Here is a 27,633-nt window from a genome sequence, read left to right as displayed (position 1 = left end):
TAGTGTTCCAGCCATTGAAAATAGGGCCGCAGGAAAACTTGCTGATCTGCTTTTTGTCAAGAGAAGAAAACAACTTGTTTGGCACAAGTCATTGATTTTCCAGCAATATGAGCAATAAGGGACTAAATTCTTAGAAAAGTTCCAAATCCAACCCCACCTGTTTCATGTGTCCAGAAGATCTTGCATACTCAGCTCAGAATCTGGAAATATTTATAATTTTCAGTTCTTAGCTGATGGAAAGGTGAAGGAGGATGTTACTAATTTCTACATTTTACAAGCTGTAGGTAAAGCCACCAACTCCTAAGTGATTATAAACAAAATATTTAAACTCTTGGCTTCAATCTTCTCAGTCATAAAGTAGGTGAACCAAGCTACATGCTCTTCAAATATTTTAGTAAGTAATAATAAACTTGATAATGATAGCAACCCTTCTTCAAATGTTGGTATTTTCTACACGTTAGGAACTATGCAAAGACCCTTATTAAATGAAGTCATTTTATTTTTAATATAGCCTAACATATGTTGTATAATCTCCACTTACAGTTAAAGAAATCTGAGGCTTTTAGAGGATAAACAGCTTTCCCAAGTCAATAAAAACAAACCTAAGATAAAAATTAACTAACTACAAAACTAGTGTTCATAAACAGTTTCTTACATGATAGACTTTCAAACTAAGAATCATTATTCTCTTTTTTTACAAGGCCTGTTATAGGATCCTATGCGAAGCAATGAAGCAGCAAAGAATAGATAAATGATAGATGGTAGATAAATAGACAGACAGATGGTGAATTAATGCATGTGCATGCATACACACACACACACACATACACACACAAACTTTATTTTCAATCCCAAGAAGCTACTCTGTTATTTCCATTACCTAGAATAGATTCTTTCTGTTACTCTGGATCAATTTCATAAATTGGGGAGTAAAGAAAAAAAACTTAGTCACTTTTCGATATAAAATGACTTATTTTTGCAATTAATATATCCAGTGAAATAATAAAAATTCAAACCTGTTTCACAGTAAAATTTTTTGCTTCCCCCAGCCAGGAGTAGATTGAGGTCTTTGAGACCTAAAATATAAAACATCTTAGACTACAACCTCTTTGCAAAACAGGATACTCAGTTTTAAGTGCAAAATTAAGTACAAAAGTGAATGAGCATTGTGACATTAGCAAGACAGTGTACTAGCAGGCTCCAGGTCCTCATTCTCCCAAGGAGACATCAACTAAAAAGCTAGAAACTGACTAAAATAGCTTTATGGAGCTCTAGAAACCATTAGAAATCTACAACAACCAAGCAGACACTCAAACAAGAAAAAGCTGCATTCAGAATGGTAAAAAAAAATCATGTGGCACTTTTACTCATCTTTGCCACACCTCTTTCTTGACATGACATGGTGGGTAAGACATGGCTCCATTCTCACTTTCTTTGGGTTCAAAGGACAAAGTGGACCTTGTTTGCAACAATGTGGTCTAACTGTAGGCTGCTAAGGGACTGGTTGTGTCTCACCTAAGAGCCCCAAGATTGGTTCGGATCCTAGGCTGGAATCTGCAGAAGGCAGTGGTATAAAAAAACTGTAGGAAGACTGCAGGCCCAAGGAGGTCTGGGGGCAAGACACTACTAGATGAAAACAAATAGAACACTCAGGACCCTGAGAGAAGCTGAGGTGAGACTCTGAGGAACAGGAAAATTAAAAGTAGATGTGTTTAAGGGGGAAGCTGGGGGGAAGGAGCATACTTACAGGCCCATGGAAGATGCAGCCCCAGAAAAAGCCTGAGAAAACCTTAGGCCACCATAACAGGATGATGAGGTTTCCCCTTGCATATAGCCAGTGTTGAAGTAGTTGTTTTTCCAATGCCTAATTTCGAAAAAAGGCCACAAAGCATACCAAGAAATAGGGAAATACGGCCCATTCAAAGGACTAAAATTAACCTCCAGAACCAACTCTAAGAAATACCAGCTGTGAACATACAAGACAAAGATTTAAAACAAATATTTAAAATATGCTTAAATAGCTAAAGAAAACATAGACTCAAACAAGCAGAAGAAATTGAAATGAAGTGAACGTGAAGACATAGCATTTGAATTTTTGAATTTGAGGACTTAAAAAAAAAAGAATGAAGAAAAGTGAACAGAGCCTAAGGAGTTTATGGGAGATCATTAAATGAACCAATATAAGCATTGTGGGGGTCTCAGAAGGAGTACCTAGAGAGAGAAAGGGGCAGAGAGTTTATTTGAAGAAATAATGACCAGAAAATTCCCAAATTCTCAAATTCTATACATAGAAATACAAATATAAGATGCTCAAATAAACTGCAAGCAGGACAAACATAAAGACACTCAATGAGATACATTATGCTCAATCTGTTCAAGGTCAAGGAGAGAATCTTGAAAGCAGCAAGAGAAAAGCAATGCATATACAAGGGAATTCATGTATTACCAGTGACTTTCTCAGCAGAAACCTTGCAGACCAGAAGACAATGGCATGATAGAATTACAATGCTGAAAGAAAAAAAACCCTGCCAGCCAAGAGTTCTATATCTGCCAAAACTGTTCAGAAATGAGGGCAAAATCAAAATTTCAAACAAAAGTTGAGGCTGTCCATTCCACCTAAACTACCTTAGATGAAATGCTAAAGAAAGTTCCCCAAATTGAAATGAATGGATGCTAGGCAGTAACTCAAAGCCATATAAAATGTAAAGTACATGAACAAATATATAGGCAAATATAAAATCCCATATTATTATAATTTTGGATGTAACTAATTTTTATTCTAGAGGATTTGGAAGACAAATGTAAAAATAATTAGAAATCTGTGTACAAATTTATAAATACATAATTTGTGATATCAATAACATAAAGTAGGGAGGCAGAGCTATAAAATAAACTTCTGTATATGACTAAAGTTGTTGGTTTCAACTTAAGATAGATTGTCATAACTTTGGGAAGTTATATGTAATCCCCATTTAAACATAAAGAAAGTACATAATATAGATAAAAGAAAATGAGAAAAAAAATGAACTAAACACAAAGGCAGGCAAAAGAGGAAATAAATGAATTTAAAAAATCTATGAGACATACTGAGCGCAAATAAAATGGTAACAGCAGGTGCTTCCCTGTCAGTACCTACTTTAAACTAGATTAACACTCCAGTAAAAAGACATATATTGTCAGGATGAATTAACAAAACAGGATCCAACTATAAGCTGCCTACAAGAGACTCACTTTAGATCTAAGAGCACACGTAGTTGAAAATGGAAGGATGGAAAAAGATATTCCATGCAAATAGTTACCAAGAAAAGAGCAGAGCTGGCTATAATAACATCAGATAAAATAGCCGAAGTAAAAATTGTTACAAGAGATATAGATTGGCATTATATAATGATGAAAAGATTAACTCAACAAGAAGATATATTGATTATAAACATATATGCTCCAAACATCAAAGCCCCAAAGTATATGAAGTAGACATTGCCAGAATTGAAGGGAAAAATAAACAGATCTATAATAACAGTAAAAGACTTCAATGCTCCACTTTGTTTAGAGGACTTGAACAACACTATAGACCAACTGGATCTAGCAGACATATACAGATCATTCTACCCCAAAACACGAAATACACATTTTTCTCAAGCACATATGGAACATCTTGAGGATAGAGCATAGGTTAGACAACAAAACAAGTCTGAATAAAGTACAGGATTGAAATCATATAAAGTATCTTTTCCAACCACAATGGACTGAAGCTAGAAATCAATATAAGAAGGAAAACTGGATTATTCACAAATATGTGGACATTAAACAAAACACTCTTAAACAATGTATGTTTAAAAGATGAAATCACAAGGGAAATTAGAAAATATTTTGTGACAAATGAAAATGAAAAGATAACATACTAACATTTATGGGATGCAGAGAAAGCAGTGCTAAGAGAGAAATTTAAAGCTGTAAAGACATTTTTAAAAGCCTCAAATAAACAATTTAACTTTGAAACTTAAGACACTAGATAAGATCAAAGACACAAGTCAAAAATGGGAGAAGGATTTGACTAGGTGTTTCTCTAAAGAAGATACACAGATGACTAATAAGCACATGAAATGATGCTCAATATCACACTAAACATCAGGAAATGAAAATCAAACCACAATTAAGTATCATTTCATACCCATTAGAATTGTTATTATTAAGAAAATTTAAAATAACAAGTGTTGGCAAGGATGTGGAAAAAAAATAAATCCTTGGGCATGGCTGGTGGGGTGTAAAATTGTGCACCTGCTGCTGTGGAAAAGAGTATGGTGATTCTTCAAAAATTAATCATAGAAATACCATATGATCCAACAATTCCACTTCTGGGTATATACTTAAAGGAAAGCAGAACCTCAGTGAAATATTCGTACAGCCATGTTCGTAGCAGCATTATTCACAATAGACAAAGGCGGAAACAAGTGTCTATTGACAGATGAATGGATAAACAAACTGTAGTGTATATATATATATATATACACATATATACACACACACACTATGGAAAATTATTCAGTCTTATTAAATAGCATGGAATACTGACACATGCTACAACACAGATGAACCTTGAAGACATGTTATAAGCCAGTTATAAGAGGAAGATAATGGATGATTCCATTTATAAGAGGTACATAGAGTAGTAAAATTCTTAGACTGAAAGTAGAGCAGTGGTTTCCAAAGTCTGGGGAGATAGGGAAGTGGAGAGTTAGTGTTCAATCAGAATGCAGTTTTAGTTTTAGAAAATGAACAAGTTCTGGAGACAGATGATATTGATGGCTTCAGAACCATGTGAGTATAATTAATATGACAGAATTATACACTTAAAAATGATTAAAATGGTAAATTTTATGTCATATATACTGTACCAAAATAAGATAGTTTTTTTAAAAGAGTGACTATTTGGAACAATAAATTCACAAATGATTCCTTGAAGATTCAGGACACATTTTTACCCCTGAAATTTCCTTAAACAATGTAATAGAAATGCTTATGCAAAATGTCTTCCCAACTGGACAAACATGTTTTTCAATTGCGCTCTCTCCCCCTGCTTCTCCTGTGTGCTGCCTCAAGTGACTCAGGACACATCTCATACTAGTTGTCATGGTTCTCACTTACGGGAGAGATGGCAGGTCTTCCAAGGGCTCTCCCAGCCTCTCCACTGATACAGGTGAAGGACGAGCCATGTATTCTTGTCCTTTAGGAACGTGGATGGTACACACCCTTCAGAGAAATTCTGTCTTTTACTTAATTTCAAACTGTTTTCACTCTGGTAGTGGATGGTCAGCCTGGAAGTGATTCTCAACGGGAAGCATTATTGTACTTGGAAATATGTAAGGTCCATTCTGACACTGGCATTTTAACCAAGCAGTTCTGTTGCAAGCCTGCTAGGAGGATGGAGCTAAGATGTCAAACTCCTGAAAAATGCAGGGTAGTGCTAGACTCTCCCTCTTGAAATACTCTTAGTACTCCATTAAGAAACACTTTTTTGAGTGCCATTAGTAGTTTAGTATTTCCGATTGGGACAACTAGAAACTATTGTTTTATTCTTGACCTTCGTAGCTTCTGCCAAAACTGATACAAAAAAAGGCCCATTTTACATTCTGTTATAGAGTGAAAAATGTTAGACCAGGAAGGAAAAATATTGAGTAATAAAAAAAAACTTATTTCATATAAGAAAAGTTTAATAACTCTAGTGGCAAGAGGGACTGGTATTCAGTCCCTTACAACAAATAAACAAACTGTTGGTCCTGTTTCAGAGTGTAAGATTTCATATAGCCATCATCTCCTTCATCATGCTATATCATTTAATAATTTCCTGGACTGAGCAAAATAAGGTGTGAATACTTCTGGACCCAAAACAGTGTGTATCATGCTAACATTCGCAAATGATTGCAGAGAGGAAAGAATTGGTAGAATCACCAGTAGATGGTGAAGCCCAGGGTGAAGCTGGGATACATGAATCACTCACCCCAGCCACGTGCTCTTTCACGTATATCACTATAGTGATCCTTACCGTGCTGGGTCATGATAGAGTGATAACTCTGTTCTTTCATCTCCCACCATACTCTCAAAACACTAATGGGGAAACAAATAAGACATGGACAGAAGTCTTTTCTTAAAATAGATTCTGGCTACTTTGAGTACTAAATATTAGGAAACAACAAATACTTGACATAGTGTTCACATCTAGAAACTGGCTTCTTACCATCAATACTGAAAAACTTAAAAAATAGAACCACTGAAAAGAAAAGAAATTCAAACTGACAGCAAATGTTTATGATGTTTCCTGGAAAGGCTATCTCCGTCACAGCAAAGGTAAATTAGTATTGGTTGCTCAAGATTTCAAATGTCTGAGTATAAAGTCAAAGCTCTAAGAAGAGTGGCCTCTCATATTTTTAAAGCCACAAAGACATATGAAGTAGAATAGACTCAGCAGGCGATATAATCAGTCACATTCATGCCAGTTATTTCATGACATCTGTTGACACTTATCCACAATAATCTATAATTACTTTCTTATAAAAATGCTTATCATCTCTAAATAACCCTTACAACAAACCAACAAGGTGGATATTATTTTGCTTGTCTTACAGATGATAAAAGTGTGCTAATCCAAAAGCCTTTATTTAGAAACTACTATATGTCATACACAAGGTCAGGTACTGGAGGTATTGGAGGTACGGAGAACAAAACATATTCTGTCACTGAATTTTGGCAGCATACATAGAAAAGGAAGGAGAAAGATAAAATACATGAAAATAACTGTATTTTTACATTACAAATTGTTACTTATGATGACATAAATGTTTGAGAACAATAACAGATCAATGCAAACATAACAATAACAATAACAATAACAGAACAATAACCATAACAATGCAAAAAATCAACAGATGCTCAGCAAAAAATAAGGAAATAGTATTAGCATGATCAAAACGTTTCCAAGACAGTAAGGAATTATCAAGACACAGTGGAAGAAAAGAAGAAAGGAAGGAAAGAAGAGAGAAAGAGAAGAGAAGAGAAAAATGGAAACCAAGAAAGATTCATAAAAATGCATGCTATTTCCATGATTTTTATCTCCATTTCCATAAAACTGGTAAAAGCAAAGTTAAAAGATCAACTACCTTTTGATGACTTCATGGGGCAAAGAGGACAGAAATCACAGTCCAGCACTGACACTGGATGGAGAGTCTGACAGGATCCAATTGCATAGGAAACAATGTAATTGGAATAAGAATGAACAGGAGAACCAATCCTGGAAGAAACTGCAGCCAGGGTTCAAAATACATAGACTTCATAGTGAATCTTTTTAAAGATGTACCTGAACTAATACTTCCCTTAGGAAACTTGGAGAAGCAAATGCAAACCCTCCTTGGAGTAAGGCATGTATTCAAATTTATTCAAATTTTTCCTACAAAGAATATTCGTGTGAAATGACTGGCCCAGAGTCAAAGATAACCAGGTAACAAAGGGACAAGAGACACCACAAACAAGAATTAACCAATACGAGAAGCTTATGATCAAAATATTTAGCTGTTGAGTTGTCAAATAGACTTTAAAGTAAGTGGCATTATTTAGAGAAAAGAAGATCATCTTGAAAATGCTAAAGAAAAAAAAAGAATAAGAAACAGAAAGAGCATAGCGTCTATAAAAAGAAGGCAACTAAACCTTCTAATCCGAAGTATAATAACCAAAACCAGTCATTTGAAGGGTAGATTTTATATTAGATTAGACACACGCATAAGAGAATGTGTAAATTACAAGACAAATTAGAAGAAATCGCCAAGATTATAGCACAGAAAGGACACAAAAGTATGAAGGGATATAACAGATGCAGTGAAATCTAGCCTTTTTTAAAAAATAGAAAAAATTGAGGCCTCTGGAAAAAAGAAAATAAAGAATGAAGCAAGGAAAACATAATGCTGAGAGTTTTCTTCAGCAAACAAAGACATTGATCCACAGATTCAAGAAACTCAGTGTTCAAATAGGATAAATAAAAATAAATAATCAGGTAGATACACTACATTGAAACTGCTAAATATCAAGTCAAAGAGAAAAATCTTAAAAGCGGCAAAGATTTTTTTAAGATAGGTTACATATTATTGGAACAACATACAGCTGACATTTCAAAAACAACAAGAGTATTAAGAAAACAGTGGAACGATATCTTCAAGGATACAAAAGAAAATGATTTCTAAATTAGAATATTATGTCCAGGAAAGTATACTTTAAAAATGAAATTGAAATAAAGATATTTAAGACAAATGACAATGTAACAATATAGCCGCCTACACTTAAAATTTGTTAAGGGAAATCCCTCTGACATTAAAAATAAAATAGCCCTGTTTCAAAAGGAATGAGCTCACCTAAGAATACAGTAGAGCAGTGGTTCTCAACTGGGGGTGATTTTGTCCTTCCCTGCTTCCCAGGACATTGGACAACTGGAAACATTTTGGTTGTGACAACTAGGGGGATGCAGCTTTAGGTAGAGGTCGGGTATTCTTGTAAACCACCCACAGTGCACAGGATTAACCCCTTCTTCCCCAAAGAAGGAAAATTCCAGTCTCGAAAACCAACAGTGTCCAAGTTGAGAAACTCTGGGGTAGAGAGAGGAGACCTTAGACACATTTTGAACAGCATTCGGTAGCCACGTAGAAGAGCGCAAACTTTCAAATAATGCAGAGAAGGAGCAGTTAAGTAACTTAGGAGGAAAACCATTGTCAAGTCAGGGATGCCAGATGGACAAGGCTGCCAGTGGTGCCCAGTACTACTGAGAGTTCACCTAAATTGAGAAATAAGAAGTATCAGTTAGATAAACGTAGTAAAAATGAAGATTTTATTGTGATCTTACCAAGAACTGTTTTGGTGGAATGATGAGAGCAAGAGACGGCAGGAGTGAGATTAGATCATGTTGAAGAGAGAACAGGAGACAGTGAAATGAAGTTAGTGACAACAGGCAGCGCTTTCAAGATACTTCACCAACGAATAGGAGAAGAGAGATGGGGTGTGGGGCTGAGTGAGATTTATCGAGGGAGAGGTTTAAGGATATTTAAGACCCAGTGGAGTGGATCCCAAGAGAGAGAAAGAGAAATGCGTGAGAGGGATCCTGATTGGATGCAGAGATGTGTGAGAGTTCAAGGCTGAGAGGGGAAAGGTGACTTGAGGCAGAGGAGGAACGGGTCCACCAGTATAACAGGAAGAAGGAAGGTAGAATGCATACACAGGTGCGAGTGTGTAGGTTAAGAATCGAGACTTCCAATAAAACAGCTTTTAGTTTTACTTGGAAGTTCAACTGCTAAGAACTGGGGAGAATGTGGAGTGAGATTATAGAGTGAACATGGTTTGAAATATGCATTGTGTTCAGTAGAAGAGTTGGCTGATCAGAGAAATGTAACCAGATCCTCATCATTCTGTCTCATCTCAGTACTGCCTGCCTTCTTCTCTCCCTCCCTCCCTCTCTCCGTGTGTGTGTGTGTGTGTGTGTGCGCGTGTGCGTGTAGGTGTGTCTCATCTCTCTGTATGCCAATCTGGAGTACAAATACCAAATATCCAGATGATGCTTGATTTCTCTCCTAAACATCAAGCATTAACTGATTTTTTTTACACACAGAGTGTATAGCTATACAGAGGACCTTTCAGTAGAATATACGTCCTGTTTTTATTACCTTAGGAGCACATCTCTACACTCCATTTTTCTAGATGATTATACATGTTTAAGTAAATTCTATCTAAATGACCTATTGTAGGTCATTACTACTCATGAATTCCCTGGCATGAATGAGAGTCTATTTTTATAAAAATTCTCTGCTCATTTCTACTCCTCAGCAACCAGTGATATTTCCAAGGTCACCACTGAATGGTAGGCTTAGTGGAGTCAGGTTGATCTCATTATTTGTGGTTTCTTTGAATTGCAATTGGTGTGAATGAAATTGAGAGACTTAAACTCTGAACCTCTGTTGATTCATCATTGAATGGTTATTATGACAACTCTCTTTCACCAGTGTTGTCAGGATTGACATCCTATGTGTAACCACCTGGAGATGGTCATATTTCCTGGTTCAAGATAGTTGTCTTGGTGTGATTATTAAAGGTGTCTCCTGTCATTCCTTTATTCTTCTTTCACCCCCTAAGGGTCAGTGGTTGTTTATAAATGATTAGTAGCCTGCTCTCCAGATTGATAAACAACTGACTGATAGCATTTGCCAATTTCCATGGGGAAAATATTCTCACTGTGATCAATTTCAAGTGACTGATACGTTTAACCCATAAAATTCCTGAAAATATGACAATTGACTCCTGGGAGCCAATAAGAACTGGCTCCAACCTTTGCTGACAATGGTTCTCAACCTCGGCTACACATTGTAAAAACTTACGTAACTTTATATATACCGGCTACCTTAAGAGATTCTGACATATAGGTCTAGCATCAGGACTCCATATTAGGGTTTTTTTAAAGCTCCCCTGGTGATTCTAGGATGCACCTGATATTGAGAAATATCACCCTATATTTACCCAGCCTTCTGCAGGTGATCAATAAGTAGTGGTTATTTCCACTGTATGGAATATATTCCTATGACAATGTTCTCTTTAATGATTTCCTTTCCTTTGATTAGACTTTGATATAAAGACTAATATGAAAATTGGGGAGACTACTTGGAAACAGAATTTGAAAGACTTCTTGATTTCCACTTTCTTCATGGGTTACTCCCTATTGTAAAAATTTCTTCTTCTTTCAAGCTTTGAGCTCTTCCCCTACCCCAATTCTCACTTCCCCATCTTGTCTTATTTTTAAACATCACCTCACCCTGCCACTCTCTCCCCTTGGATGTCTTTCATGAAGTTTGTGATATGAAAGCAGGAAGGAAAATACGTGGAGATCCCCCAGATGGAAGGGTCATGATTCGGACAAGACACACTGGAGTTTCAGTGCCATGGGCTACTGAGGATGGGAAGAAAGCAGGGGTGTGATCAGAGGCAGAAGAAAAAAAAGCCACCCTAATGGACTGAGGTCATCTGAAGGTGGAAGGGACAACTTGGAATTGATCAGGCATGGTTTTGATATGTAAGAGGATCTAAGCTAGTTATTGGGTCATGTCCACATGTCTATTCAAAGAAAGAAGAGAGAGGGCAATGAATGTTTGGTTGATCAGTCTACTGAAGGGGACAGGAGTCACAGTAGCTTTGCAAATACGTTAACAAACCAAACGTATACATATTTCTTGAGAATACTTTGTACAGTACAGTAAACTCCTTAACAGAGAGTTTCATTTTCAACTACTTAAAAGTCTCTTTTTTCACTTTAGGGACAGACAATTTATTATGCTAAATTAGTCACTGCAGCTTTTTCCTAAACCTTCTTAAGGTACTTGCTTAGTGAAGGCATTGCTTCTGGGATATTTCAGGAAAATACTCTCTTTAGGAAAAAAATGACAAAAGCTGAATACCTTGAAGGTTGGAGGTAGGAGATCAACACCCCAAAGTTTGGGAGACGTCGTATTCCAAGTATTCAGGGAACCATCAGCACCAGCATACCTGGGAACTTGTTAGAAATGCAAGTTCCAGGGCTCTACCTTAGATACATGGAATCAGAAACTTTACAGGTTGTTAGTCATCAAACAGCAAGTTTGTTTCTTCACAATAGGGATCTACATTTTACCTAAGCCCTTCAGGTCATTCTGTGGCATGCTACAGTTGGAGAAATATTGTTTCCCATTTTTTTCAGTGCATTACGAATCTTCTCCAAAGATCTGTGAAAACTACCAACTTATTTTAGGTAACCACTTGCTGGTTTTCTGAGCCATACTAAGTTATTCCCACCCAAAAATACGGGATCTCACAGGTGGCAAGCTGTGACATTTGATCCTCTTAAACTAAGAGAAATACTGAGTATCTCTGTCGCTCCCCCAAAGGCCTGATGGTATCTTGTCACATTTTGATCTCCATTGCCTTGGCAACTAATATATTGTTTAAAACCTTGTACAGCTCTAGATTACCAATAGCTTTGCAAATATGTTAACAAACCAAACGTATACATATTTCTTGAGAATACTTTGTACAGTACAGACAAGGGGCTTGCAATAGTGATCATTATAAGAATGAACATGGTAAGAAAATGGCATTTATTATATACCAGAAGTTGGTGTTTTAAATGTAATTCGATCTTCCCCACAAACTTTAGAGCAGGTATTATCGTTCCCATTGTACAGATTAAAAGTTGAGGTCACACAAAGAGGAACTGGCAGTGCCAAGATGAGAACCTAAGCCTGTTCACTGTCAGTGATACATCAGGACTTCATGTAGCTTCAACTATATTAACAAATAAGCCTTTTGAGGGAGAAGCAATTCCACCTATGGAAACATTAGCTCCAGAGTTCGAAAATTGAGTGTGTATTCATTCTTCTTTAGGGTTCCTTTGTAATGTGGAACGCTGCAGGAACCAAAGATGACTTCTAATATGATCCCCAATCTCAAGGACCAAATATTGATTCAGAAAGCCTGGAAAGAGGGAAGAGGTCAGTGCAGCCTAAGGGCCCTGGGGCAAGATTTGTAGAGGACGTGGGAGTAAGACGGGTTTAGGGGCTAAGAAATATTCAGACAGCTGGTGGAGGGCAAGCCAGGAGAGCTGCTCTTTGGCTAAGCAGATATGTAATATAGCAGATCATGTTCAATCTGGAGTTGATGAGATTAGGTTATTATTTCCTTCATTTTAGGGGGAATTTATTGGAAGATAGATTCCTGCAACTTCTCAAAAGGAGGCAAGATACTACATGGGTCTTGCTTGGACCATTGACAATTCACGCGTTAATACTCAGTCGAGAGGAGAGTAAAAGCTGTTTGCTGGCCGTCTTCAGAAAGAAGTCAGAATCACACTCCACTTGACTTGATGTTTCTTTCTTAACAGAAATGTAATGTTAGGGAAGCCAACACATACTATTTTTCAATATAAAGTATATTTCTTCTGACTACATTTATTTATTTGTTTTATTTAAAGATTTTCCTGCAAACCTGTATTTCTTTCAGCATAGAATATAGTAATGAAGCAAAGATTTTGAAGTCAGACAGAATTAATAATAGTTTTTGCCATTGAATTGAGCTCATAATCTTCTGGGCACTGTGCTGAGTGGAAACTAAACTCCAAAGATCTAAGTTACCCCATCAGATCGTGGCCATTCTGTGTTCACACAGGCAGTCTCAAAATCTGTTCCTTAACCACTTTTGCAACTTGTCAACATGATTTCAGACATCAATGTTGGGTGGTCTTAAGCAAGAAAGTCAACTAGACTTTGGTTTTATCATCTGTATAGTGACCATGAAACCACCCCAAATGGCTCTGAGAATCACATGAGAAAATGTCTGAAGTCCTGTAGTCCAGTTACCTGCCCACAAATACATAGCAAGGGAGCCATCATCACCTTCTGCACTGACCAGACACCCTGCTTGCCTGGAATGGAAGCATCTTTTGTTCTGCACCCAGTGGCCCAGAACAAAAGGATAGTTACTCAGACATGTTATTGCTTTGATTTTATATTACCCCAGGGGGTAGAAGTAATGACCATAGATTATAGCAATATCATGGAGGGGGGCTGCTATAAATTTCCTATGAATTTTTATTTCTGTCAGATTCTCATACTTTGAGGATTTAGTCCTAAAATGTCAGCTTTGAAACTTCATCAACCCATCAGACCCTTACTCATCAAAGGATTCTAAAGAACGTTCCTCAGTAGGAGTTAATCATATATTTTAAAACTACATTGCTCATTTGTCGACTCTGGGATGTAGAAAAGAAAGAGCCCAATCTTTTTTCTTTTTCCAACAGCTGTGTCCCTACACCACCAGCAGATGCTTCACAAATTGCCCGGCCATTAAGTAATTATTTTCTCATCATAAAAGCAGCTGAGAAAGATAGCCTCTCTTCCTCCCAAGTACAAGCCCCACTTCCCCCCGCCTCCTCCTCCACCCTCCCCTGAATTGGGCCAGACTTATGGAAGGATGGTATTGGTTTTCTGCTTGTAATGGAAGATTGTGATCACGCATTCTGATTGCTGATTAAAGGCCATGAAGGAATGACTTACGAGATGTGTGCGATACCAGATCTCAGAGCAACATGAAATACAATCTAGGATGCTTCATTTTGCTGGCAAGAAACTTAAGTGCAGAGACCTGTTTTGTCTGAGATCATGCTTAGCAAGTGGAAAAGCCTCATCTTGGATTCAGATCTTACCACCTCCAGCCCAGTGGAAGGTTTTCTCTACTACCCCATGGAAATCAAGTCTGTGGACAATGAACTTCCTTCATTGTTCTAATAGTCATCTAATGCCAGGTATCAGAAGAAACAGATAAAATGAGTGATATTGTCTCTTTAGTCAACATGGAAAGGATGAAAATAACACTTAAATTTTAGCAATCTGCACATACTTTTTTTGTATAATTGACATATAACATTATGTTAGTTTCAGGTATTACAATATAATGATTTGACAGCTATATGTATTATGAAATAATCGCCACAATAAATCTAGTTAACATCCACCATCGCACAGTTAAAATTTTTTTTCTTGTAATGATAACTTTTAAGATTTATTCTCTTAACAACTTTGAAATATATAACATACAATAATATTATTAACTATAGTCACCATGCTATACAATTATATACCCAGGATATATTTATTTTATAACTGGACATTGGTACCTTTTGACTCACTTGACCCACTCCCTATCCCTTGTTCTCTGTATCAATGAATTGGGTCTGTTTGTTCTGGATTCCACATATAAGTGAGGTCATACAGTAGTTGTCTTTCTTTGTCTAACTTACTTCACGTAGCATAATGCCCTCAAAGTCCATCCATGTTGTCACAAATGGCAGAATTTCCCTCTTTTTTATGGCTCAATAATATTCCTACCTATGTTTCGATTAGATAGATCACATTTTCTTTATCCATTCATCCATTGGTGGACTCCTAAATTGTTTCCTTGTGTTGGCAATGAACCTGGGGGTACAGATATCTTTTTGAGTTAATGTTCTTATTTCCTCAGATAAATACATGGCAGTGAAATTGCTGGATCATATGCCAGTTCTATTCTTAATTTTTTACTTATACTCAAAGATGTCATCAATATCCATACCATCAATCCATCTCAAAAGGTCAAGGGAAGTTCACATTTTACAGTTAAACAGAGCTTTAAAAGATTACTTCTTCCAACAACGACTGGCTGGCTTGTGTTTGGAACTCAACCAACTTAAGTTCCTCCTCTGCCCCATCTCTTTTAATAATTTCACTTCCAAGAGCCCTCAGAATAGTGTTCTCTATGTATGTCAATTATTTCTCAATAACACTGGGGAAAAAATTACTAAATAAGGTAAAGAAGCAGATGGGTGATTTCTCTCTTGAATGCGCGTCTCATGGCTCTAGTCCTGTGTTTCATTGTGTGTGGTTCATGGAGCCACTGTTTGTATTCCAAGGATCCTGAAGGAGGGGAGGGTGGTTATTTAAGATGCAGAGTCCCTGGCCTCTCCCCACACATAGTGAGTTCTGATTTCTGGGGGTTGGAAGAGAGAGGTTAGAAACAAGAATCAGCATAAATTTTCTCTTCTGTCTCCACCTCCATAACTGGCCTATAGATACAAATGAGTTGACGTTCGTGCTAACAAGGCAGTCAGCTAGATCACACTTTCCAATATGCCTTCTGCTTCTTTGCACTGCCCTTCCTGACTTCCCACTCATTGCAAACCCCCAGGTACCTCGAATGTCTCCGGGGGCTAACAATCAGTCCACCTGGGGTCTTCTATTCTGATCTCTACAGGCATGCTTACTCCTACAAAAGGTTGAGAGACAGCATCTGACTATACTACCTTCCGTAGGAATACCTCAGCTCTGCCTGACACATCTTCTCCTGGTGGTCTCAAGAACACATCTGCAGGTGTTCTTGTGTCTATGCCCTCCCTTCTGCCATCACTTCAATGCAAGAGTTGTACTGGGAGCTGCTTGAAGTGGAGAGAAGGATCCTGTCTCCAGCTCGGGGTTGCACATCGTCACTAGAGCTTAGGTTCTTCGCTCCTTCTCCCTAGGTTTCACAGAGCCCCCTGTAACAATACTTCCTCAGTTTCACTGCCTAGCCCTTCCTCTCTGTTGATATCTGACTCAAGTCTGAGGACACATAAGTTATTTGCCCATCGTTCAATCTCTGGCCTGACATGACATTGCAAATATCCTCCTTTAGGTCTCCTTCCTCCCCGCCCACACAACTCCTTCACACAGATACCTGAATTTTCCTAAACACAGAACTCAACAGAAAGACAGAATCCCACTTATGCCAATGAATCTCCCACTCTATTCATTGCACTTGCAGGGCTTCGTTATTTTAAAAATTGCTTGTGTTTTCTATCTCATTCATTCATATGCATTCACTCTTACACAAATTTGAATGACATGCATGACAAAATACAAGACAGAAATGTAATAGGGAAATGTAAAAGGACAGAAACAGAATGAGAGACATGAGACTATTCTAAACAACAAGAAAAGAATGGAGAAATAGAATGAGAAATACAGAGTAGACAGTGGATGGAATAAGACTCAAGGCAGCATAAAAAGAGGGAACAGGCAATAGCAGGGTGATAAAATTAGCCAATATTTATGGTGATGTCAGATCCTGTGCTATGTGCTTTACTTGTGACTCAGTTAAGCACCACAATAACCATGTCAAATAAACACTTTTGATTTCCATTTTGTATTAGGCAACTCAAACTTCACCAGGCTTGATACACAGTCTACAGCCAGTAGGAGATCAAAATACTTCCATACCAATGGTAAATCTGCTACTCTAACACTATCCTGTACTGCCGCTGATCCAGACCCTAATCTGAGTCATCTTCCTTTTGAACTTTGACCTCCCCTTGGCCCCTTCACCTCTTTGCTTTTCATGATCCAGTGACTCAATAGTTAACACTGGGCACAGCAGGAATCTCCAGTATCTGCTCCTGGGTTAAGCGTCCATCTAGTCATGCCTCCCTAATTTTATATATTTTGATGATCACCCTGGTAAGAAGTTAAACTTAATATTCAAGTTAAGTGGTACACTAGAGTATGAACTAAAGCATGGAGATTACTGGTAAAAATAAAGGCCAAATGAATATGAAAATACTGAACTGAATTAAAACATACACACACACAGAGTTTAAAATGTTCATGTGATTAATGATTTTTAGAAAGAGTCAGAAGGTCAGGTAGGAACTGGGAAATGGGCAGTCACTGCCCTCTTCACTTCCAGCCAGTGAGAAAACAGCTTCCACAGTTTTCCCAGTCACTGCAGAGGGTGTGCCCAGGCTGAATCCCATCTCTGCTTTCTCCGGCCTTTCTAGGACTATGAAATTATTTGCCCTGCTCTGCTGATAGCCCATGGCAGGGATCATGATAGCAACATACTAGAAAAAAGAGCCATTGAAAAAATGCAAATGCAGCAGCCAGAAAAAATCGGGGTAGAAAATGTTAAGCCATAGTTAAACCACCGAACAATTTACATACTTCCCACCAGCCCTCAAACCCGGGTCTCTAAGTGCAAGAAATATGTTATCCAGACCTGATAATGGAAATTTATATCCCACAATTTGCAACCTGCTGGCTGTGTTATGCCAAGTGCATGTTAAACCAGACACTCTTCAACCTAACTGCATGCAAGTTCTCTATCTAATTGTGTTATTTAAAGACATGTTTCTATTTTCTCATGCACACCCAGATCACTTTGCTTTCCCCCTAAAGCAAGCTGTAAAACAAAACAAAACTGATGAGTTTTTATTTTGCTCTGCACCCAGGAACCCAGACTAGAAGTGTAGTGGGGACTGGCATGAGCTTTCTTTCTTTGAGCCCCCAGGTCAGATGCTGGGATTTCTTAATTGTTGCCAAGGCTAGAGTTGTAAATAATAGCACCCTGGCACACAGAGATAAATGTCTAAGACAGTTATTCTCAACCAAGGTCAATTTTTCCTACCTCTTGAGGGGATATTTAGCAATGTCTGGTGATGTTGCTGGTTGTCACAATGGGGACAATGGGTTGTATTAGATCCTGTGCTGTGTGCTTTACTTGTAAATCTCAATTAAGCACCACAATAACCATGTCAAATAAACACTTCTAATTTCCATTTTGTATTAGGCAAGTGAAACTTCATATAGACTAGTCTGTAGTGGATAGAGACCAGAGATGCTAACAAATAGCATACAATGCTCAGGACAGACCCCCCAGAAAAAGGAAATACTCGCCCAAAATGCTAATAGTAATAGTGCCAAAGTTGAGTAACTCTTGTCTAAGGTAATACTAAAAGTCAAATAATTTTACGTGAAGAGACCAGTGATTTATGTGTTTGCTCTTGTCTCTGGGAGCCACAGCTGATTTCTGCAAGTGCCTTTGCAGCTTGAACTATGACCCTAGAGATCACAGTGGGGTCCTCCACTTGGGAGGCTGAGATCAGTCTCCAGACATGGGTCTGGAGGCCAAGCCAGGGTAAGGACAGCCTAATTCAGTCTACCAGCACCAGAAAGAGTCACAGAGACAGTGGCAGCAAATTCCTTGAAAGTATCAAGTAGAGTATCAAATTGATATCAAATTGATATCAAATTGACATCTCAGATTCAAGAGCGGGAAGAGCCAGAGATAGGGGACAAGGCCAAGGTCTCGAGCTTAATTGAACCAATGAGAAATGAGGACAAATTGCATCAACCAAAGAGTCTGGGGCTGCTAGGAGATTATCTATCTGTGTTTCTCTAACTATATATCCCATTGCTTTTGTCTCTGTGCTCATTCAAGACCAATGCCCATTCTTTAATTTAAAGAAAAATGAAGGTTTCCTGGTTTATGCCTTTTCTTATCACTGCTGTCTGCATGGACTTTGAACCTCAGTCTCACGCAGGCACTGGGAAGCAGAAAGTCACCAAAGCTGAGAATTGGTGTGGCCTCTCTGTTCTGGATCAGCACTTTTTAATGGGATTACAGATCACCTACGGACGTTATTAAAACAAAGATTCCAATACAGTAGGTCTGGGGTGAGGCCTAAGATTCTCCAGTTCCAGCAAATTCCCAGATGTAGATGCTATTCTTCAGCAGACCACACTTTGAGAAACATGGTTCTAGATCTCAATTTAAAACTTTATTTTTGTAACTAAGAGAACATAGGGTAATTTGGCAAAAAGACTACTAACAGACTCCTCCCCTCCACTGTCATTTTTACCCACCCAACACCCCCTGCCAGAATGAATAGAAGGAAGGAATTATGCTCAACAAAATGCCTTTGAGGTGTTCAATATACATATTTCAAGAAGCTGAAATGTGACTTTTAACAAATATAAAATGAATATGTACAAAAATTTTCTTCATCATTAGATGTGAGGGAACCCATAAGATGTTACAATTATTTAGGGGAGAATTCAAGAAATACAGCCATATATATGTGCTGATATAGTGAAATAATCTTACAAATAGATACAAAACTTGTCAATAGTCACAGGGCAATAACCAATTGTATTTATGAGACAGAATTCATTTGCATTTCTAGGACAAGGTCATTTGCATTACTATAGGCTTTTTATAACTTAGAGATTTAGAAAATGGCTCAATGGTGCAGGCCTCTATATAATCAGAACATTAAACAGAATGATGACTAAACAGAACACCTGAGAATCAATGTTTTATCCATTTCTGTTATTCCACAATTCTTGCTGGTAGAGGTAACACTTTAAGAAAAATATCCCGAGTAAATTGCAAAGCTATATCATTAATATATAGACACTGTTCTCAAACTAGCTTCCTTTCTTATTTCTTCCTAACTACACAAACCAAGCATTAGTAACAAGATGACAACCTGATGATACACAATACCCCCTTTTTACCTCCATTTTTTTCATCCCTGGCTATCTCCACAGAGTTTTCTTTACCATTTTCCTAAACTTCTTTAAGTATTCTCTATCCAGGAAGGCTTCTGTAAAATATCATCTCCTCAGTTAATAATAATAATATTACTGCTATTAACTGATCACTTAACTCTTTACCTCACTGTCACTATCCATTGAGGTTAGCTGCTATTATTTTAGTTTTACAGGTGAGGAAACCAAAATGGAGAAAGATTATGTTCTTTCCACAAGGTCACAACGTCTTACGAGGTAGTGAATATTTTACCACCAGGAAATGAGGAAGATTTTCTCTCCCTTTAAGCTCTAGCACTGTGTCCATGTGGTCATTTAGCTTATTAATATATTCTATGCATAGCTCTTTATCTCTTGGCTCACCCATTTCACCTTTTTTTACTTCTATTTTTTTTAATGCTTTGCACATCTTCCTTGCGTCAAAGTTACCTGTGTGTCTGCTCCTCACAGAAGGAAAACACGACTGCCTACACGTGTATCTGTCCTTCTTCAGGGTGGGCATTTGGTGAATGGAACTGGAAAGTGAGTTTTATGGCAATACAAACATAAATAAAAATACAAAAATACATATGTATCCATGTGATAGGTGACTATATTGTATTTTGATTTTACTCCTTGTATTCAAAAAATTGTTTAAATTTTCTTCTCCAAAGGAAACTGGAAAACCAAGCCAGAAATTCTAATATAATTCAGCTGGGAAAACGGTTTTTGCAAATCATTAGTTTTTTTCAAATACATTTTTATACAGAGTTTTTTTACTCAGGTTCAACTACAGACAGTTTCCTACTGAGTTCCCTGGGGTCCTGGGGCCTCAGAGCAGCCCAGGTTGGAAGGGAATCAGATAAACTTAGTGGATATAAGTACATTGTGTGCTTCTCCTCGGTGGATGTAAGTACGCTGTGTACTGTTCTCCCATGTACATGTCCCTTAAAAAATATTCCTAATACTGGTAACCCTCTACCCCAGTTTACAACGGAAGTTCCAGAGACTTAGGTAAAGGAAACATTTGGGAGAAGGAGAGTTTTTTGTTAAGTTCCAAAACTTACTCTATGCATATGAGCTGTCAGGTCGTGAAAAGATATGGAGGAAACTTATATGCATATTAAAAGGGAAAGAAGCCGATCCGGAAAGGCTACAGACCATTGATTTCAACTATATGATATTCTGGAAAAGGTAAAACTATGGAGAAAAAGATCAGTAGTTGCCAGGGACTGAAAGGTAGGGTGGACATGAATAGGCAGAATACAGAGGATTGTTAGAGCAGTGAAAATATTCTGCATGAGCCCAAAGGAATAGAAGGAATAGGAACCTGTCAATACATAATTGTCCAAATCATAGACTGCATTCAATAAAAGGGAACTGGTGACCCAAGCACTGCCTTTCCTGGCATTGAGCTCTGTGCTCTGGACGTCACTCTGCAAGGAGGTGGGGAAGGGACTACCCTTAAGTGACTCTCAATAAAATAAGGAAGAGGCTAGAAATGACTAACACTGTTGAGTACTTTGGTCTAGAAACGTTAAAGCTAGTGATTTGGAAGTTATTTCAGGATTGCTGAAAGTAAGTGTTTAATAAATTCTTTGGGATGTCGGGTCTCACATATGACATAATTGAATTGCAGGCAAGTCGAAAAACAAAGGATAAAAGATAAGCTACTGCAAAAAACATTGTTACCTTCAGGGATTGAGAATGAAATTAGAGTATTGGGTTGTGCAGGTGTGTGTGTGCACATGTATGTCTTGTGCATGTCATTGCACTAGGAAACTTCATTTTTAGGCCATTTCTCTTTTTTATTGTCATTTCTGCCAGGACAATAAAATACAAGAAATGTAACGGTCTTTGTGTTCAAGATGGTTGACTTGTGTCAATATTCTTGTTTTGTCTTTCCAGTTTTCCTTGATTTGTCACTCTCAGCCTGTGGGTGAAAAGAAAAGCTTTGAACAGTTCATTTCAAAGAGAAACAATAGAAACAATAGAAATCCTATTTCAAATCAGTAAGAAACACAGTCAGGATATGTTTCTGAAACTACTATCTAGCAATTTAAAGCCAAATAAAATGTGATATTTTGATTTATAATAAATATACATTTAATCTTCATCTAGTCTCTGCCACAGAGCTTCTAAACCCCTTGGGATTTCCTAAGTGATGAGACATACAGTTGTCCTTTGTTACATTATGAAGTGACTTTTGAAATACCTCTAGGTCACCTAAAGATGGGACCTGGTTGCCAGGGGAACCAGCCTTGTGATTGGAGGAATGGAACTTTGAGCCCCACACCTGGATCTCCCCAGAGGACAGGGGGACTAGAAGTTGATTAATCACCAACAGCCAGTGATGTAATCCGTCATACCTCTGTAAGGAAGCTTCCATGGAAACCCAAAGGACTGGATTTGGAGAGCTTCCTGTTGGTGAACACGTGAGATGTGGGGACAGTGGTGTGCTCCCAGAGGGCACAGAAGCTCTGTACCGTTCCCCATACCATGCTCTATGATTTTCCTAAATTCTGGCTGTTCCTCAGTTGTATTCTGTTATAAAAAAACTGGTGATCTAACAAGGAATATGTTTCTCTGAATTCTGTGAGCCTCTCTAGAAAATTAATTGAGCCCAAGTATAGGGCCATTGGAACCTCTCATCTGTAGCCCTAAAGTCAGAAATACAGGTGACAACCTGGACTGTGACTGGCATCTGAAGCACGGTGGGGGAGTCTTACAGGGCTGACACCTTAACCTGTGGGATCTGGTGCTGTCCCTGGGTAGATAGTGTCAGAACTGAGTTAAATTGCAGGACACCTAGCAGGGGTCGGAGAACTGCTTGTTGGTGTAGGAATACCCACACCCCACTGCATTGAAGCTGGTGACCAGAACCTTCAGAAAGCTAAATCTCTACCTTATACTTTACATCAAGCTTGGTGATGACACAAATGTAAATATAAAATTTAAACTGATGAAAATGACTATTAGTGAATTTTTTATATGTGTGGGGTATGAAAGGCCTGTCTATGTAAGGCCATCCAATGCACATAAAAAATAGAAATATATATGAACTTGCATATGTAAATTAAAATATTTCTGTGCAAAATCCCACCATAGTATAAAATGCAAAGACAAGAACTAAAAGCAGGACAGTTCTGTGAAGCAGGAGAGGGGGAAGAAACTGGGTTTGAGAGAGTGGAGGAGTTAGAAAGAAGAGGGGAAATGAAGAGAGAAGGAAAGCCCAGAAAATTCTTTCAAGAATTTTGCTGTGCAGAGACAGAGAGAGAAATAGAACGGGCATTAGAGGTAGATGTGGAATGTGGAAGTGTTCTTTCAAAAGGAGAGTCTTTATGTTTGAGAGTCAACTGTGAGCATCCAGCTATATCACCACCCCGAACGGGACCTTGTCAATCCTCAGATTACTGGAGCAAAGCATTTGACACTGGTCACTCTCCTGGAAACACTGCCGGTGGCTTCCAGAGCACAGCGTTCTCCGTATACCCTTTCACCCTCTAGTTTGTTTTTCTCAGTAGCTCTGACAGACTCATCTTCCTGCGCTGAACCCAACTGATAGAGTTCCTCCAAGCTCGGTCCAAGGTTGCTTCCTTCCTCACTCTCCGAGCCAGTTGTATCCGCATCCCTAGCTTCAGGTATCATCGACATGCCTCTGACAAACAGGTGTCTGTCTTTCATCCACATCCTCTTTTCTGAACTTCACACCCATGCATTCAACCAGCCCTTTAAAATCTCCATTTGGAGGCCTGCATGCCAGAGGGGTGTTATCATGTCTACAAATAGGACCAAGCTTGGAATCTCTCTGTACTCTCCCCCCAGCCCTCTTCTGGTGTTATTTTTGTGAATGACACTCGAATCTGTGCACTTACATAGGGCACAAAACTAGAAATTGTCCTTGTTATTTTCATTCCCTTCAACTCTGACATCCAGTTTACCACTAAATGCTCTTGATTTTGTTCCCTAAACACTCTTGAAATCCATCCAGACTGGTCCCTCTGCACTGCTAATAACCCAGTTAAAGCTATCAGCTCCTCTTTATCAGATAGAGGACAATGATAACAGATGTTGCCTCCAAACCACTGTCCATCTGGCAGCCAAGAGATCTTTACAGCAAATTCCAATTATTCTGAGAATCATGACGAAAGTCCTCCAGTGGCCCTGCGTGAGTTAGTTTCCCATTTCTGCATTCTTCTCCTGTTCACTGTCCAAGTTGCTCTCCGACCTCAGCCACACTGACCATTTTTCAGTTTTTTTGAAATGCCCAAATCCCTCCAGCTATGGGCCTTCTATCTGTAATGTTCTTGCCCATCCTCAACCCTTTGGGCCAGGCTGACCCTTCTCACTCTTCACACCCCAGATTCATCATCACCCTTTCAATGACCAGATGAATCTGATGTGTTCCCATGTGATATGCTTTCCAAGGACATATCCCATTCCTTCATGGTGTATATCTCAGTCTACTATTGTTCAATTATTTGTGTGATTATTTCTATTCTTGACTTATACCTCTGTTCTCCACTAGTATATGAGTTTCATGAGAGAGAGAGCCATGCTCGCTTTTCTAGCAAATATACTCAAGGCATGTGGTACAGTGGCCAGCACAAAATAAGATTATAGTAAATGATGAGCGCATTAGTAAGTGAACAAATGAATGAATCGATGAAACAACTAGCCGACCTTAGACAGACTGCCTCATACCTTTATTTCTTATTCATCTTTCTGCAGAATGACGGTGGAGCTAAAATGAGAAAATATATGTAAAAATCTGTAATTGAAATTGCTAAAAGGACGTTTAACTTACATCGACTTGCTACCGATAGCTTGTCTTCATTCCTCCCTTTGCATGGGTGCACTTGACAGGGCTCCAAGAAAATACTGTCAGTTCACAATCTCAGGCTGTAGAACCTGCAGGGTGGCCTCAGTGACCCTGACTTCTGCAAGCTTACATTTTAGGTTTCAAGGTTTAACATGATGCTGAGAACGATCAATACCTGGTTGATTTGCTTCTAATCTTTTTTGGCTTTGAGAGTTAGCAGAATTCACAAGCTTAAACTCTTGTTCAACTAGGAATCTAGAGGGAATAGAATCTTATTCCAAAAGACATTTGTTTTAATGTCAGGGTGTGGAGCAGACAGAGCTGAATGCTGAAGGCCAAGGCCATCTGTGTGTGTTTCAGCATCCAGCCCGTGGGTTTGAACACACACCCTGACACACACATACTCACACCTCAAAACAAAGAGAAAACAATAAACTCTGGGTGGCCCCAGTGTCTGGATATTAAACAATATGAGCCCTTTCTGATTGCTAATCTTCGGAGCCACCAGGTGACCTGGCCTTTCTGCAGGTCCTAACAGTGATTTAGGGAAAAAGATTCAGTATTTTAACAAAGGAACACTCATGTTTTCTTGATTGTCATTCTGACCCTACTCTTCAGCTTTGAGTCACAATTCCAACAAAGTTATTGGATCTCAAAATTGCCAAGGCCTAAGGACTGTAAGAAATACATCAGAAGGATACATAGAGGCCAGGAAAAAGGAAGACAATAATGGAAAGGGTGGAGGGTTTGCACAAATGTCTGCTTTACATCAGGACTAAGAGGAAGGCCCTTGAGTGAGAGGGCCTGAACCCCACCCATCCCCACACACTGGCCAGAGATGTCTGGTGGACGACAAAAGTGAATTATTCAGTGGTTCACCAGCTCTCCTCTAGAGTGATTCTGCATCTGCATTAACTGGATTTGTAATCTCCCCACCTCCCTTTTCTACAGCAAACGCAGAGTATCTGATTCCCCAGTAGGAAAAAAACAGACTCAACAATTCTCTGCTGTGTTTGGTCCATTTCATCAGTTCATTCAAACCATCACAAAAAAAAATGGATGGAGTTTTGTTAACTAAGAAAGCACGTTTCAGAGTGTAGATGGACTTTTCTTAAATTTTAAATAGTTTTACTGAGTTAAAACAAATATATATATATAAAGAAATTCTTTAAGTCCATAATTTAAAACCTCATCTCATATATCTGCTGTTAATTTAAAAAGCAAAGGGATAATTCATTAGTTATGAAAATGAAGGGCAATCACTGTTATGAATTTCTTATGTTACCTTTAATTAAAAAGCTACTTTCATATATCAACTTCTCTCCATCAGTCTGCCCATATACAGTTTTTCTATTTTCTTTCCACATAAGATATATAATCTATGTTTAAAGAATGTTTTATTCTGGGAATTTTAAACTGGCACCAAGTGAGAGAAGAGGGCAATAAATTTTATGTACCCACACAACTCCAACAAATACCAATATTGTGCCTATCTTGTTTCATCTGAACTGCTGACTTTTTTCTTTTCTGGGGCATTTGTTTCAATGCCAAATATATTATTTAATTCTTCCACAATTCAATAAGCATATAAGGACTTTAAAAAATCATATGCCATAAGCATAACTACCAAAAATAAAAATAATGCCTTAATATCTAATGTGCAGTCCTTATTGAAATTCTGATTAATCCCAAAGGTATTTATTTACAGTTGGCTTGTTTAAATAAAACTGTTTCGAGTCTATATAATCTGTTGGACTATTGTGCCTCTTCATATGGTAGAATTCTTTTTTTAATCCATTTTGCTAAACTATGTTTTGATTGGTTTGCTAAACTCTGTGCTCTGATCTGAAGCATTCTTATTTAAGATTATTAATGACATGTTAGCACTTAAGTCTGTCACTTTATGACTTATTTTCTGTTTGTTTCTTCCTATTTCTCTTTGTTTCCTTTTTGTTGGATACTTGAACATTTTTTTAAATAATTCCTCTCTATTTATTTATAGTGTTTTGGGTGTGTCCCTTTTATAGTTTCTGTAGTGGTTGCTCTGGGTGTTACATATGTAACAATCTATCGATGTCAACATTTTATCATTTCAAGTGCAGCATGGAAAATTCACTTTCATTTGGATCCCTTTATCTTCCCCACTTTAAAATACCATTATCTTTAATATTGGATGGTGTGACAATTTTTGTTTAAATCATAAAATATGAGGAAAATAATCTTCTTTTGTATGAACTCTTGATTCTCTGTTTTTTCTCTTTTCCTTTATGATGCTCCAAGATTCTTTCTTTTATCATTTCTATTTGAAAAAATTCCTTCAGTCAATCTTTAAGGGTAGTTCTACTAGCAAAAATATTCTTTTAGTTTCCTTTCATCTGAGAATATTTTTATTATCCTTTTATTTCTGAAGGATATTTTCATTGGCTATAAAAATTACAGCTGACTATTCTTTCCTTTCAGTTCTCAAAATATGTTGTGCAACTTCCGGTCTTCATGGTTTCAGATGAGAAATCCAATGTCATTTGAATTGTTTTTCCCTTGTAGGAAAGGTGCCATTGCTCTCTCACTGTTTTCAAGATTTTTTTTCTTTGTCTTTGGTTTGTCAGAAGTTTGACTATAATGGGTCTTGGAGTGAATATCTTTCACTTTGTCTTGTTTGTCATTTGCTCAACTTCTTGAATTTAAAAGTTTATGTCTTTTGGCAAATGGGTAAATGTTCAGCCACTATATCTTTGAGGACTTTTTCAGCCCACCCTATTTCTCCTCTCTTTTGGGGATTCTGATCACATAAATATTATATCTTTTATTTTAGTATCACAGGACCCTGAGAGTCTATTCATGTTTTTTCTTTTTTCAGTATATTCTCTCTGTTGTTTAAATTTGGTGAAC

General features: G+C 37.9%; 1 long non-coding RNA gene across 2 annotated transcripts in view; it reads right to left on the bottom strand.

Annotated features, from left to right (window-relative positions):
* LOC118968716 (uncharacterized) overlaps positions 1–27,633 on the bottom strand; it is a 352,931-nt gene that overhangs the window by 131,414 nt on the left and 193,884 nt on the right. Inside the window, exon 3 of one of the 2 annotated variants that reach the window (XR_005056509.2) lies at positions 21,736–21,855. The exons of the other annotated variant lie outside the window; for it this stretch is intronic. This is a non-coding gene — a long non-coding RNA (uncharacterized lncRNA). Of the gene's footprint in view, positions 1–21,735; positions 21,856–27,633 lie in introns of those variants that run through there. 2 annotated transcript variants of the gene reach the window in all.

Source organism: Manis javanica, chromosome 18, assembly GCF_040802235.1.
Source record: "Manis javanica isolate MJ-LG chromosome 18, MJ_LKY, whole genome shotgun sequence".
Classification (NCBI taxonomy): domain Eukaryota; kingdom Metazoa; phylum Chordata; class Mammalia; order Pholidota; family Manidae; genus Manis; species Manis javanica.
This window is presented reverse-complemented; position numbering and strand designations above follow the sequence as displayed.